General features: G+C 34.2%; 1 non-coding gene across 1 annotated transcript; it reads left to right on the top strand.

Moving 5' to 3' along the window:
- Positions 1-16,197: 16,197 nt before the first annotated feature.
- Trnas-aga (transfer RNA serine (anticodon AGA)) lies at positions 16,198-16,279 on the top strand. Its single transcript has one exon. It is a non-coding gene; the product is annotated as a tRNA-Ser (tRNA).
- Positions 16,280-16,675: the final 396 nt, after the last annotated feature.

A 16,675-nucleotide genomic window follows, 5' to 3' on the forward strand; every position in this document is an offset into this window, starting at 1 on the left:
TTAATCCTGTATCCAGGATAACAAGTAATTTGAGCGTAGTCAAGGTATTTACGGCCGTGGTTGTATGTAGCACTTCCGTTTAAAATTGTGACGTTAGTAAAGCATTCTGCGAAATAAAAGCTATTAAGATAATGGCACCATTATGCAAAGAAATTATCACAAGAGTATACTTATTATATGCAAATATCATAAAAAAAATCCTCGGTCTAGTGGTAAAACTCTTGAGATCATACACGTTTATGTCCAACCTCACGTTATAATTGTCTGTTGTCCCATGGAGTCTATAGTCCACTGAACACGTGACCTAGACGTGGTAGTTACATTTGCGGCCATGTTTATATGAACCATTTCCATTCCAGAGAATAACGCATGAAAAATACACACTAAACACTAATACGTATTTAAAGATAAAGTGCAACCATAGTTTAATCTTAGGTAATGTAATATGAGGGACTTCCACTTTCATCAGAGAGTAATCGCGCGCATTCTATAGTACAAAAATAAATAAGATTGTCACATGAACAATAGCATGAAGACACAATTTACGCGGAGAAATTCTTAATTCATGAGCTTTTGTTTATAAACTTGGTATACTCACTAACCTTTCCTGACGCATCCACGTGGTATTCCCCAGTTACCAGTTTCCAAACATTGAACTAACTCGCTCACGTTGTTGTTATCACCTGTCCCATTAAGCCTGTATCCTGGGGAACACGTAATTTGAGCGAAGTCAAGGTATTGACGGCCATCGTTGTATGCAGCACTTCCGTTGAATATGTTGATGTCAGTTTTGCACTCTACAAAATAATGCCTCGCGTTAGTGGTCAAAACCCTGAGGTCAAACGTTTTAATGACCCCTTACATAATTATTTTCAGTTGCACCTAAAAGGTGCAACTGAACCTGTTACCTAAGCGTAGTAAACACATGTTCGGCCATGGTTAAATGAAGCATGTCATGCCAGTGAAACTTATTGAAAATTCTACAGCACAAAACGAAATCACGCATGAAAGAGCATCGCATAAACACTTAACACTAATAAGTATTTAAAGATAAAGTGTAACCATAGTTTTATCCTAGTAATGTCGCTTGTCTTTCTTGACGCATCCTTTTTTTCCCCATATTTTGGTATCAAGACACTGTTACCTTTCGCTCACGTTGAGGTTATTGCCAGTCCCATTAATCTTCTATCCTATTGAGCATGTGATTCCAGCAAAGTCAATGTACTTGATCCCATTGTTATATGAGGGATTTCCGTTTTCAAAATAGAGTGAGCGCGCACATTCTTTCAGACAGAAATTAATGAAATTGTTGAATAAACCATACCATGAAGACACAATTTATGCATATAAATTCTTAATGTATGAGATTTGGGTGGCAAACATGGTATATTCACTAACCTTTCCTGACGCATCCACGTGGTATTCCCCAGTTGCCAGTTTCCAAACATTGAACTGACTCGCTCACGTTGTTGTTATCACCTGTCCCATAAAGCCTGTATCCCGGGGAACACGTAATTTGAGCGAAGTCAAGGTATTGAAGGCCATCGTTGTATGCAGCACTTCCGTTGAATATGTTGATGTCAGTTTTGCACTCTACAAAATAATAACGCAAAAGATTTTTGCCTAATTATATATAGACATTTTTAACAAGGGAACACTTCAGATATGCAAATATTATTATTTTTACTTGAAACCCGTATATATCGATGACTTGTTTGGTAAATGCCTCGCGTTAGTGGTCAAAACCCTGAGGTCAAACGTTTTAATGACCCCTTACATTTTTATTGTCAGTTGCACCTTTTATGTGCAAATATACATGTAACCTAAGCGTAGTCAATACATGTTCGGCCATCGTTATATGAAGCATATCTTACCAGTGAAACTTATTGCAAATTCTACAGCACAAAACGAAATCACGCATGAAAGAGCATTGCATAAACACTTAACACTAATAAGTATTTAAAGATAAAGTGTAACCATAGTTTTATCCTAGTAATGGCGATTGCCTTTCTTGACGCATCCTTTTGATTTTTCCCATATTCCGGTATCAAGACACTGTTACCTTTCGCTCACGTTGAGGTTATTGCCAGTCCCATAAATCTTATATCCTATTGAGCATGTGATTCCCGCAAAAGTCAATGTACTTGATCCCATTGTTATATGAGGGATTTCCGTTTTTAAAATAGAGAGAGCGCGCACATTCATTTAGACAGAAATTCATGAAATTGTCGAATAAATCATAACATGAAGACACAATTTATGCATATAAATTCTTAATGCATGAGATTTGGGTGGCAAACATGGTATATTCACTAACCTTTTCTGACGCATCCATGTGGTATTCCCCAGTTGCCAGTTTCCAAACATTGAACTGACTCGCTCATGTTGTTGTTATCACCTGTCCCATTAAGCGTGTATCCCGGGGAACACGTAATTTGAGCGAAGTCAAGGTATTGACGGCCATCGTTGTATGCAGCACTTCCGTTGAATATGTTGATGTCAGTTTTGCACTCTACAAAATAATGCCTCGCGTTAGTGGTCAAAACCCTGAGGTCAAACGTTTTAATGACCCCTTACATAACTATTGTCAGTTGCACCTAAAAGGTGCAACTGAACCTGTTACCTAAGCGTAGTCAATACATGTTCGGCCATGGTTAAATGAAGCATGTCATGCCAGTGAAACTTATTGAGAATTCTACAGCACAAAACGAAATCACGCATGAAAGAGCATCGCATAAACACTTAACACTAATAAGTATTTAAAGATAAAGTGTAACCATAGTTTTATCCTAGTAATGTCGCTTGTCTTTCTTGACGCATCCTTTTGTTTTTTTCCCATATTTTGGTATCAAGACACTGTTACCTTTCGCTCACGTTGAGGTTATTGCCAGTCACATTAATCTTTTATCCTATTGAGCATGTGATTCCAGCAAAGTCAATGTACTTGATCCCATTGTTATATGAGGGATTTCCGTTTTCAAAATAGAGTGAGCGCGCACATTCTTTCAGACAGAACGTAATGAAATTGTTGAATAAACCATACCATGAAGACACACTTTATGCATATAAATTCTTATGTATGAGATTTGGGTGGCAAACATGGTATATTCACTAACCTTTCCTGACGCATCCACGTGGTATTCCCCAGTTGCCAGGTTCCAAACATTGAACTGACTCGCTCACGTTGTTGTTATCACCTGTCCCATTAAGCCTGTATCCCGGGGAACACGTAATTTGAGCGAAGTCAAGGTATTGAAGGCCATCGTTGTATGCAGCACTTCCGTTGAATATGTTGATGTCAGTTTTGCACTCTACAAAATAACAACGCAAAAGATTATTGCCTAATTATATATCGACATTTTTAACAAGGGAACACTTCAGATATGCAAATATTATTATTTTTACTTGAAACCCGTATATATCGATGACTTGTTTGGTAAATGCCTCGCGTTAGTGGTCAAAACCCTGAGGTCAAACGTTTTAATGACCCCTTACATTTTTATTGTCAGTTGCACCTTTTATGTGCAAATATACATGTAACCTAAGCGTAGTCAATACATGTTCGGCCATCGTTATATGAAGCATATCTTACCAGTGAAACTTATTGCAAATTCTACAGCACAAAACGAAATCACGCATGAAAGAGCATTGCATAAACACTTAACACTAATAAGTATTTAAAGATAAAGTGTAACCATAGTTTTATCCTAGTAATGGCGATTGCCTTTCTTGACGCATCCTTTTGATTTTTCCCATATTCCGGTATCAAGACACTGTTACCTTTCGCTCACATTGAGGTTATTGCCAGTCCCAATAATCTCATATCCTATTGAGCATGTGATTCCCGCAAAAGTCAATGTACTTGATCCCATTGTTATATGAGGGATTTCCGTTTTTAAAATAGAGAGAGCGCGCACATTCATTTAGACAGAAATTAATGAAATTTTTGAATAAATCATAACATGAAGACAAAATTTATGCATATAAATTCTTAATGTATGAGATTTGGGTGGCAAACATGGTATATTCACTAACCTTTCCTGACGCATCCATGTGGTATTGCCCAGTTGCCAGTTTCCAAACATTGAACTGACTCGCTCACGTTGTTGTTATCACCTGTCCCATTAAGCCTGTATCCCGGGGAACACGTAATTTGAGCGAAGTCAAGGTATTGACGGCCATCGTTGTATGCAGCACTTCCGTTGAATATGTTGATGTCAGTTTTGCAATCTACAAAATATCAACGGAAACGATTATTGCCTAATTATATATCGACATTTTTAACAAGGGAACACTTCAGATATGCAAATATTATTATTTTTACTTGAAACCCGTATATATCGATGACTTGTTTGGTAAATGCCTCGCGTTAGTGGTCAAAACCCTGAGGTCAAACGTTTTAATGACCCCTTACATTTTTATTGTCAGTTGCACCTTTTATGTGCAAATATACATGTAACCTAAGCGTAGTCAATACATGTTCGGCCATCGTTATATGAAGCATATCTTACCAGTGAAACTTATTGCAAATTCTACAGCACAAAACGAAATCACGCATGAAAGAGCATTGCATAAACACTTAACACTAATAAGTATTTAAAGATAAAGTGTAACCATAGTTTTATCCTAGTAATGGCGATTGCCTTTCTTGACGCATCCTTTTGATTTTTCCCATATTCCGGTATCAAGACACTGTTACCTTTCGCTCACATTGAGGTTATTGCCAGTCCCATTAATCTTATATCCTATTGAGCATGTGATTCCCGCAAAAGTCAATGTACTTGATTCCATTGTTATATGAGGGATTTCCGTTTTCAAAATAGAGTGAGCGCGCACATTCTTTTAGACAGAAATTAATGAAATTTTCGAATAAACCATAACATGAAGACACAATTTATGCATATTAATTCTTAATGTATGAGATTTGGTTGGCAAACTTGGTATTTTCACTAACCTTTCCTGACGCATCCACGTGGTATTCCCCAGTTGCCAGTTTCCAAACATTGAACTGACTCTCTGACGTTGTTGTTATCACCTGTCCCATTAAGCCTGTATCCCGGGGAACACGTAATTTGAGCGAAGTCAACGTATTTATGGCCATCGTTGTATGCAGCACTTCCGTTGAATATGTTGATGTCAGTTTTGCACTCTACAAAATAATAACGCAAAAGATTTTTGCCTAATTATATATAGACATTTTTAACAAGGGAACACTTCAGATATGCAAATATTATTATTTTTACTTGAAACCCGTATATATCGATGACTTGTTTGGTAAATGCCTCGCGTTAGTGGTCAAAACCCTGAGGTCAAACGTTTTAATGACCCCTTACATTTTTATTGTCAGTTGCACATTTTATGTGCAAATATACATGTAACCTAAGCGTAGTCAATACATGTTCGGCCATCGTTATATGAAGCATATCTTACCAGTGAAACTTATTGCAAATTCTACAGCACAAAACGAAATCACGCATGAAAGAGCATTGCATAAACACTTAACACTAATAAGTATTTAAAGATAAAGTGTAACCATAGTTTTATCCTAGTAATGGCGATTGCCTTTCTTGACGCATCCTTTTGTTTTTCCCATATTTTGGTATCAAGACACTGTTACCTTTCGCTCACGTTGAGGTTATTGCCAGTCCCATTAATCTTATATCCTATTGAGCATGTGATTCTCGCAAACGTCAATGTACTCGATTCCATTGTTATATGAGGGATTTCCGTTTTTAAAATAGAGTGAGCGCGCACATTCTTTAAGACAGAAATTAATGAAATTGTCGAATAAACCATAACATGAAGACACACTTTATGCATATAAATTCTTAATGTATGAGATTTGGGTGGCAAACATGGTATATTCACTAACCTTTCCTGACGCATCCACGTGGTATTCCCCAGTTGCCAGTTTCCAAACATTGAACTGACTCGCTCACGTTGTTGTTATCACCTGTCCCATTAAGCCTGTATCCCGGGGAACACGTAATTTGAGCAAAGTCAAGGTATTGACGGCCATCGTTGTATTCAGCACTTCCGTTGAATATGGTGATGTCAGTTGTACACTCTTCAAAATAAAGCAATTGCGATTACGGCCTAATTGTGTATCGAAAATATAATAAGGGGATACTTCAGATATTCAAAGAACAATATTTCAGTGATTATTTGTAGTTTAAACCCATATTTATCAAGGTCTTATCAGGAAAATCATCTCGTTAGTGGGCTTAACACTGAGGTCATACACTGTTATGCCCCACCCTAACGTTATTATTGTCAGTTGTCTCATCGAGTCTATCAGAAAGTGAAAACGTGACCCCAGCATAGATAAATCATTTGCTGCCAGTGTTATATGAAACATTTCCATTCATTAACTATGACACTTATCACGATTTCAATAGCACAAAAAGGAAAAACGCGCATGAAAGAACAATTCATACGCACGGACGTTTATAAGTCTTTAAAGATAAAATGTGACCAAAGTTTCATTTTAATATTGCAACTTGCCTTTCTTGACGCATCCTTTTGTTTTTTCCCATATTCCGGAATTAAGACACTGTAACGTCTCACTCACGTTGAGGTTATCGCCAGTCCCATTAATCCTATATCCCATTGAGCATGTGATTTCAGCAATGTCAAGGTATTTGATCCCCTGGTTAAATGAGGCATTTGCGTTTTCAACATCAATAAATCGCTCGCATTCTATAAAAACAGAAATAAATGATATAATGATATGAACCACATAATTATTTCACATCTTGCATAAAGCCATATAAAAATTGGTTTATAAACATGGTATATTCACTAGCCTTGCTTGACGCATCCTCGTGGTATTTCCCAGTCGCCAGTTTGCAGACACTGAACTAACTCGCTCACGTTGTTGTTATCGCCTGTCCCATTAATCTTGTATCCAGGGTAACATGTCACTTGAGCGTAGTCGAGATATTCACTGACATGGTTGTAGGAGACATTGCCGTTTTCAACATTGATTGTTGCTGTGCATGCTAGATGATACAATACAGCAATTCAACAATAAATTAAATGTTCACTTAAAATAAAATACAATGACCAGTTTGTCTTTTCTGTTCGGCCAAACTGTATTAGTTGTCAAGAGGTATGAAATGCTCGCAGCATGAACTACATAAAATGCCGAAAACGTGGCCGATCGTGATAAATCGCAGGAGAAACGTAGTAGAGTCTTCATAAGCGCAGTATGATCGTGGTAGAGTCTTCATGATCGGAGAGCTCTACGCTCTCGCCACGCTTATTTTGAACATGCTCAAAACAAGCGTAGCGGGATCGTGGCCAACAATATTTGGTGTATATATATAGGGGCATCGTAGTACGGTCAAAATGAAGACCATAATTTGCCAAATTACTCGATTTAGACTCCGATCGGCCTCGATTCGCCCCGAGCAAAACCGTTTTCATATCGTGGCTTGATCGGGATGATCGGCGTAAAGTCACACCTCTGTGAGAACGGGGGGTAACTGGCCATATTGGTCTCTTTAAAGGTGGATCTGTTTTGTTAGCGACAACAGAATTGTTAATTAAATTCCGATATAAAAAGTTAGCACATTTGTTGTATCTGTATTTCAAATGTAATAAATGCTTACTATTGTAACATAAACACCTAATGTTCTCCGAGAAAGCATTCGCTCGTGCGTTTCAATGTCGTAAACTTATAATTTCAATTTAAAATTTTCACAATGAAAATGACTTGTTTCATACATATTGAATGTATAATAAATATAAAATCATGCTTATTTAAATAGAATGTATAAATTAAAAAATATATTATTATAAATTCAAATTAAAGACAAATTAAAATAATATAAACGTTTTTGTAAATGTTAATTATTACATGTGTAATTTCGCTGACGTAAATATATAACAAATATTGTGTTTACCATATGTTTATATGATCGAGCTTTTAGGGAATAGCATTTTTATAAAATAAAATTGTATCAAATATATTATCTGTTACAGTTTATATTTAAGATAACAGATTTTGTTTGTAATCATTGTATTGTCACTTACCTTTCTTGACGCATCCTCGAGGTATTTCCCAGTTGCCGGTGTGCAGACATTGAACTAACTCGCTCACGTTGTTGTTATCACCCGTCCCATTAATTCTGTATCCCGGGGAACAAGTTACTTCAGCGTAGTCGAGGTATTCACTTACATTTTTGTAGGAGACATTGCAGTTTTCAATATTGATGTCCGTTGTGCATTCTAGAAAATACAATCTAGCGTTATTATAATTGCGTTAGTTTTTATTTCGTCAGTATACAATGATACTCAAAAAAAAATGTCGTTTCACGAATCAAAAACGTATACGTTGTAAATATTGCTGAAATGTGAGCAGTCATTATGATACTATTAACATAGAAATATGTATGTCGTACGTGTATTTACATGCATCAATATTGATAAATGATAAGAACTCTATGTATATAAATGGGATATATGCCTGCAATTTAATAATTTATTTAAAACAAGTATAATGAATAAATTAAGGTAAAAACAATAAAACAGGATCTTCTATTTATTTATATTAAGTTTGTGGAAAAAATGACACAACAACAAGCTGTATGGCGAAAAAGGCACGTTTCACAGGCATGTCAAAAGGATACATACAAGCGGTCAACGACCGCAGCTTCTCGAACTATATCCCGTATTACGTTCCTCAAACATTTGGGTTACAAATGAGTGTTGTTAATTAAATTATCCAGCCTATAAACCTGCCTTAATTGCATCTTATAAAAAATGTTAAATATACTTGTTTTGGGCTTTATAATTGAAGTATAGATTCATTATAGTCAATTTATTTAGTAGAATGAATAGAGTAAAACCGAAAGTTCATATACAGTTAATTTTCGACTACCGAAGGGAGGTATTGATTCATATTTACTTTTTAAAAAATCGAATTATGTGAATGTATATTTTAAAGTTTTGTTATTCATCAATTGGCTTTTTGTGTAAAGATGCTGTTATAATGCTATTGTGCATTTTCTTTCAATAATTGATTAAAACATGGCAATGTTGAATATTTAATTACGTATATCTATGTAATTTTCAGAACGATTATCGTCTAATCAATATTATACTTAAGGCTATGTTATGTGTTAAACATTTGAAAATAAAGTTTAATATTATATTTCACGGTGCGAATTTTAAGCTGTACTACAATCCGCAAATTGTATCGATTAACCATACACTACCACAAATACTTTTGTAAAGATAAGTGGATGTTTTTGAGGGGTGATAAGTTGGTTCCTTTTTCCTAGTTCCTTATTCCTTATTCCTTATTCGAATAAGGAATAAGGAACTGTTCCTTATTCCTTATGTACGCGTAATATAATTGTTATAGGGTTTAATAGAACAATAATGCAAACATTTCTAAAGTAAATCAAAACAAAATAACTCGAATACATTTACTTTATGTATTACGTTACATATTCATGTTTCTTCTTCGCGCTTTCATAGGATTTATTGTTTAAATCGAACCGATATTTTTTAATTCGAATACTAATTTCAAATAAAAAAACCTCAAGCACATACTATTATTTTACATGTATATGAGATAAAAAAATCAATCTTGTACATTTTAACATGCTTCTTTTTATTTATAATCCAATACCTTTTTCGAGGCTGAATACGGAAAAAGGAACCAGTTCCTTATTCCTTATTCAAGCCGAATATGGAACTGGCATTTTCTTTCTTAAACATCAATGAAATAACCACATGATTATCCAGTTCCTTATTCAGTGTGAATAAGGAATAAGGAAGTGGAATTTTCATACTTAACAAACTATTAAAATGAGCCAATGGGACCAATAAATCAATGAAAATCATTGTAAATGTAGGTTGGGTATAAAACAACATTCATTGCAGCACATCTCTATTAAGTTTCATTTAATGATAACATAGTTCCTTATTCGGATTGAAACAGGAATAAGGAACTGGTTCCTTATTCCGTATTCAAATCGAATAAGGAACTGGTATTTTCCTACTAAACAAATTATTAAAATGAACCAAAGAGACCAATAAATCAATAAAAATCATTTTTAATATAGGTTGGGTATACAAAAAACGTTATTTGCAGTACATCTCTAATAAGTTTAATTTAATGATTTAACATAATTCCTTATTCGTATTGAAAAAGGAATAAGGAACTGGTTGACGCAGTGAAATCGCTTTGCATCCTTAATCATATCCCCTTGCAACTGTTTAGGTATAAGAACAGAATGGGGTAGCTAAATCATGACTGGTATTCAGGTATCGGAAAATCTTCTCTACAAGTTAGGGTCAGGAAAAACTTCAAGAATTGTATCAGACATATAAATAAAAAAAATCTTACATTAACATAGCCAGTAATAATGAATATATAGCTGTGCTATTCTAGAATGATCCGAATTTAAATATCCGAAATTATGGCCTCTGAATAAGGAATTGGCGTAAAGTTAGTTCCTTATTTGGAAGCCTGTATTTCGGAAAATCACTTTCGGATATGTTATATTTAAGATGTATTGTGGGTTATTTAATTATGATTATGTTATATGGACGTATTCCGTTACATTTCTTTGTATATTCTATGTCACTATGCACGCTGAAAACAAGTATTATGAAGATGATAATTAGGAAATGGTATTGCCTTTCTCAAACATAAATTAAAATTAACCAAATAATATAAAATGTCGATGAAAATCATGGTTTATGTAGGTTCGAAGATAAAAATATTTATTGCAATATATTTCTACCTTGTATTATTTAATAATAACACAGTTCCTTATTCAGTGCGAATAAGGAATAAGGAACTGGTTCCTTATTCCTTATTCAAATCGAATAAGGAACTTGCTTTTTCATAAATGTAAATTGTAAATAAAGGTTGGGTTTCAAAAACATTAATTGTAGTGCATCACTACTATTTTTCATTTAATGATAACCTTGTTCCTTTTTTTGGATTGAAATCGAAATTCCAATCGAATAAGGAACTGCCATTTTCATACTAAACAAACTATTAAAATGAACCAAAGAGACCAATAAATCAATGAAAATAATTGTAAATTCAGGTTGGGTATCAAAAAACATTAATTGCAGCACATCTCTATTGAGTTTCATTTAATGATAGCTTTGTTCCTTATTCGGATAGTATTCAAATCGAATAAGGAACTGGCGTTATCATACTAAATAAAATATTAAAATGAACCAAAGAGACCAATAAATTAATGAAAATCATTGTAAATTTACGTTTTATATCAAAAACATCGATTGCAGCACATCTCTACTAAGTTTCATTTAATCATAACCTAGTACCTTATTCGGAATGAAAAAGAAATAAGGAACTGGCTCCTTATTCCTTATTCAAATCAAATAAGGAACTGGCATTTTCTTACTTAAACATCAATGAAATTTATCCAATATTAACCACATATAAATGAACATATTATTTATATATTGGTTGTATATGTAAAATTCTAATTGCAATACATTTCTATAAATTTTTAAGTGGTGATTATTCAGTTCCTTATTTGATTTGAATAAGGAATAAGGAACTGGTTCCTTATTCCTTATTCACATCGAATAAGGAACTGGAATGTTCTCTCTGTAAATTGTCAAAATGAACCAACGAGACGAATAACTCAACGAAAATTATCTAATATGTTGGACGGGTATAAAATTATTTATTGCAGTGCGTAGTAAGTCGTTACCTCGACTAAGTATGTCATGGGGACAAGATAGAAAAAAAGAGGTGTGCAATTTAAAAATCAAATAAACAAGGAGGAGTGAATTTCACATCTATGCTACAGTAGAATTAGGTACTGGCTTGAAAAATAATTGACTGTATTAACCCTTTCAATGTTAATTAATATCTCTCGCTCGTGCAGACCAACGATATATTAGGGGACCATCAGATATATTTAGGACAACGTTGCTGTCAGTAAGACATGATTGGCGTCACCATCAAGGCGAGACTGCACCGTAAGCAGCGAGCCGGATGCATCTATTAGACTGAAAAGTTTCATTAAAAATGCGTAAACAATCCGTAATTTAGTGTTTGCATTTAAACAGATGTTCTATCACTGGAAACGCGTTTTCTCGATCTTGGATCACAGGCGCTCGATGGCAATGTTTTTTTTAATGTTTTTTTTTGCATTGTTTTGTTTGTTTTTAGTTACCCGTTGTTTATTATAATGTATGCACATTCTAAATAATATTTTTTTCGACAAAACGTCTTCGTAAAAAAGACAGTTCGACTATGTATATTGATATTGACATAACTATATACATGTACATGTTCTTTTTCTAAGAAGACGTTTTGTCGGAAGATTTTTATTGATTTAGTATGTATATGCATTATAATAAACAACGGGTAACTTAAAAAAAAATAAAAAAAATAAAAACATAGCCATCGAGCGCCTGTGTCTTGGATGCAAACGGTATATCCGGCAACTTACAAAATTGGCGCGCGATAAAAGGTCACGGGAAGCGAAGAAATCGCGCTTTTCTATTTGATTATCAGGCCTACCGGTATTTTTTCTAAGTTATAGCAACTGGTTACTTGTGCATTATTTAGTAGCAAAAAACGGGAACTGGGTTATCATTTTAATAAACAAAGTAGAATTGTACGACAATAAGTATTTTTTCATCCAACTTACATATACCATGATTAACATTGACGTTCATAAATGTTGGGCTACTGTATTTATGTTTGATTATGAAAAGGCCAGTCTCTTACTATCGTCTTCATGATACTTATTTTCAGCGCTTATCGCAAAATATAATATACAGTAGAAATGTTAAAGAACATTTCTATATTACATAATCAAGCTTAAATAACCCACACTACATAGTAAATAGAATATATCTAAAAGTGATTGTCTGAAATCCAGGCTTCTGAATAAGGAACTAACTTTACGCTAATTCCTTATTCAGAGGCCATAATTTCAGATATTTAAATTCGGATCATTCTAGAATAGCGCAGCTATATATGTATTATTATTGGCTATTTTTAATGTAAGAGTTTTAAATTTATATCTCTGATACAGTTCTTGAAGTTTTTTTCTGACCCTAACTTCTGTAGAAGTCTATCCGATAGCTGAATACTAGTCATGTTTTAGCTATCCCATTCCGTTCTTATACATAAACAGTTACAAAGGGATATGATTAAACATGCAAAGCGATTGCAATGCGTCAACATGAAAGCAATACTGCAACGGAAGCAGCGGTCTAGGTTCCTCAAGTAGATTTTAAAGTTTAATCGAGATGCCTCAATATTTTATTTTATATTTCAAACGCATGCGCGCATGCTAGCTGTAAAAGTGTGTTTTCTTCAAAAATTTGTTTTCTCACTCATTTAGACCTACGGTATAGTCGGCGACCTTTAACCTCAGAACACGACTATTGACTGTGGGGTCTCCATAACGGTGATAGTTCCTTGGTAAACAGTCCCTCGCCGATCTTATCGTAACAGTTCCGACTTTATTCGTACCGAATGCTGGTGGAATATTTCGGACAGCGTTCTCGTCAGTGAGACGTCACAGACGTCACCATAAAGGCGAGGCTGCACCGGAAGCAGCGACTCACAGGCCTCTGGAAAGTTTCATAGAGATTCCTCCGTATTTTGTTTTTTTAATTAAATAAACAAATGCGTATACCAGCTTTACTTGAGTGCTTATATTTAAATATATTTTCTATCTCCGAAAACGCGTCCTCTTAATCTTGGATGCCAACGGTACATCCGGCGATCTTCAAAATTGCCATCAGATTAAAGGTCGTGATAAACGACACAATAGCGCTGGTCTTGGTGGTAACCAGTCCTTTTTATTCCGAAGACAGTGCACCTGGTTACTTTTTGTCCACAAACAAACTGGTTATCATGACGCAAAAAACTATTTAGAAATGTACTCCAATACATATTTTTAATACCCAACCTACATTTGAAATGATTTTCATTGATATATTGGTAACTTTGGTTAATTTTATTTGTATGTGTGTGTAAGAAAATGGCAGTTCTTTATTCGATTTGAATAAGGAATAAGGAACCAGTTGCTTATTCCTTTTTCAATCCGAATAAGGAACTAGGTTATCATTAAATGAAACTTATTAGAGTACTGCAATAAATGTTTGTTTATACCCAACCTACATTAAAATGATTTCCATTGATTTGCTGGTCTATTTGGTTCATTTTAATAGTTTGTTAAGTATGAAAATGCCAGTTCCTTATTCGATTTGAATAAGGAATAAGGAACCAGTTCCCTATTCCTTTTTCAATCCGAATAAGGAACTAGGTTATTATAAAATGAAACATAGTAAAGATGTACTGCAATTAATGTTGTTGATACCCAACCTAAATTTACAATGATTTTCATTGATTTGTTTGGTCTCTTTGGATTATTTTAATAGTTTGCTTAGTATGAAAAAGCCAGTTCCTTATTCGATTTGAATAAGGGTTAAGGAACCAGTTCCTTATTCCTTTTTTGCACTGAATAAGGAACTGTGTTATTATTAACATATTGCATTAAATATTTTTAACTTAAAACCTACATAAACCATGATTTTCATCGACATTTAATATTATATGGTTAATTTTTATTTATGTTTGAGTAAGGCAATACTATTTCCTTATTATTCTCTTCATAATACTTGTTTTCAGCGTGTATCGTCACATGGAATATGAAAAGATATCGGACAGAATACGTCCATATAACATATTCAAGCTTAAATAACCCACACATCATCTAAAATATAACATATCCGAAAGTTATCGTCCGAAATACAGGCTTCCGAATAAGGAACTAACATTTCGCCCGATTTCTTATTCAGTGGCCATAATTTCGGATACTTTAATTCGGATAATTTTAGAATAGGACAGCTTTATATTCGTTATTATTGGCGATTTTTTGTGTAAAATTTGTTACTTATATCTCTGGTACAGTTCTTGAAGTCTTATCTGACCCTGAACTTTGGTCAAGACTATATAATAGCTGAAAACTAAACATGTTTTAGATGTCTTGTTCCGTTTTCATACGAAAACTGTTACGAAGGGATATGATTAAGAATGCAAAATGATTCAACACGTTTCCAAACAAGAAAGACTGCACCTGGAAGCAGCGGTCCAAGTGCCTCTATAAGACTGAAAAGTTTCATCGAAATGCCTCAATATTTTATTTAATTTTATAATTGAAACGAAAAAGCGCGCATCCTAGCTGTAAACGTGTGTTTTTCTTCTGATATATTTTTAGTGCGAATACGCGTTTTCTCGCTCATTCAGACCGACGGTACATTCGGCGACTTTCAACCTCGACACAAGACGAATGCCATTGTTCCGGACAGAGTTGTCATCAGTGCGACGTCACTGATGTCACAATAAAGCGAGACTGAACCGGAAGCAGCGGCCACAGTGCCTCTATTAGACTGGAAAGTTTCATCGAAATTCCTCTGTATTTTGTTGTTGCTTTTTTTCAATTAAACATCAAAAACTTACATAGCGCGTTTCCTCGCTCTATGATGCCTACGTTACATCCGGCCACCTTCAAAATTGGCGCACGATTAAAAGTCGTGAGAACCGACAAAATGGTACTGTTCTCGGTGGTTATAAGTGATATCTTTAGATATTGCAACTTGTAACGCTTTTCTTATTCAGCCGCGAAAACGGCACTAGGTTATCATTACACAAGAATACTAAAAAGAAATGTACTGTAATAAATACATATTGTGTATTCCCAACCTACATATACAGTGATTTTCCTTGATTTATGCGTCTCTTAATTCATATTATTTTATTTGTTCAGCAAGAAAATACCAGTTCCTTATTCGATTTGAATAAGGAATAAGGAACCAGTTCCTTATTCCATGTTTAAACCGAATAAGAAACTATGTTATTATTAAATAAAACAAAGCAGAAATGTACTGCATTAAGGTAGCGCACCTCTAATGATTTCCCGCGATTTATTTTACGATCATTGCGGATCTTAAATGATCGGTTATTTTCGAGAGATGCATTTTAATTTTTTCAAACTTCGAATTTTGATATGTGTTTACCTAATTCATTTAGAATACATTATTTTCACTATAAATATTGACTTTGATCCAGTTATCATCTGAAAAATACGATTTCGCGATTTCTTCAAATATTGACGAGCCTTTTTACCTGTTTACTTATCGATATCTAATTTAAGCTTGAACTGATGTGATGTTGTCGTGGCCGAGTGGTTAAGGCGATGGACTAGAAATCTTTTGGGATCTTCCCGCGCAGGTTCGAATCCTGCCGATATCGCATACTTTTTGCGACGCGTTTTATTTCTTTTCTAACGTAATTTGATTTAATATAGCATATAAGCTATGCTTATTGTCAAATATGTTGAAAATTGTAAGAACATCCATCAATTTTTAAAATTAAAACAACGTTATGGCTACATTGGGTAATTTACTGCTGAAAATACGAATGATGCATGTTGCATTTTTATTTTTATTTAAAAAAGTAAACGGTAAATCTTTCTATTTCTTGGTATTTTTGCTGTATATAGTGTTTATATAAAAAATTAGTTTAAAATATAACTTAAATGATACTATTTTGAATTTTATGACACTTTGTTTTTAACCGACCCAATTTTTACTTGGCTGAAATCACTTACATTTCATGGCGCTATTCCATAGATAAAAAATCGTAAAA

This window comes from Dreissena polymorpha, chromosome 12 (assembly GCF_020536995.1).
Source record: "Dreissena polymorpha isolate Duluth1 chromosome 12, UMN_Dpol_1.0, whole genome shotgun sequence".
In the NCBI taxonomy this organism is placed as follows: Eukaryota; Metazoa; Mollusca; class Bivalvia; order Myida; family Dreissenidae; genus Dreissena; species Dreissena polymorpha.